The sequence below is a fragment of the Nannospalax galili genome, unplaced genomic scaffold (genome assembly GCF_000622305.1).
Source record: "Nannospalax galili isolate Female #2095 unplaced genomic scaffold, S.galili_v1.0 scaffold792, whole genome shotgun sequence".
Lineage (NCBI taxonomy): Eukaryota > Metazoa > Chordata > Mammalia > Rodentia > Spalacidae > Nannospalax > Nannospalax galili.
Window position 1 is genome coordinate 1,238,012 of NW_008331036.1, and position 269 is coordinate 1,238,280.

The window sequence follows — 269 nt, forward strand, 5'->3', positions numbered from 1 at the left end:
AAAAAAAAGAAAAAATCGCATCGACCATTCAACTGTGTGAAGGAAATTAATAGAGACTTCAATGTTACTTTTTCCAGTTTTGAAAATAATATGAACCAAGTAAATCAAATGTGACAAAATTCATTTTCTATCTTTTGTGGTTATATTAAAAAAATAAACAGAGTAAATGTGATTGTCTCCTATTCTGCTTCACTCTATGATCTTCATAGATTTAATAAGATTTTTCACGAACTCACTTCTCCCCATAATAATGAAGTTTCACACTTCAA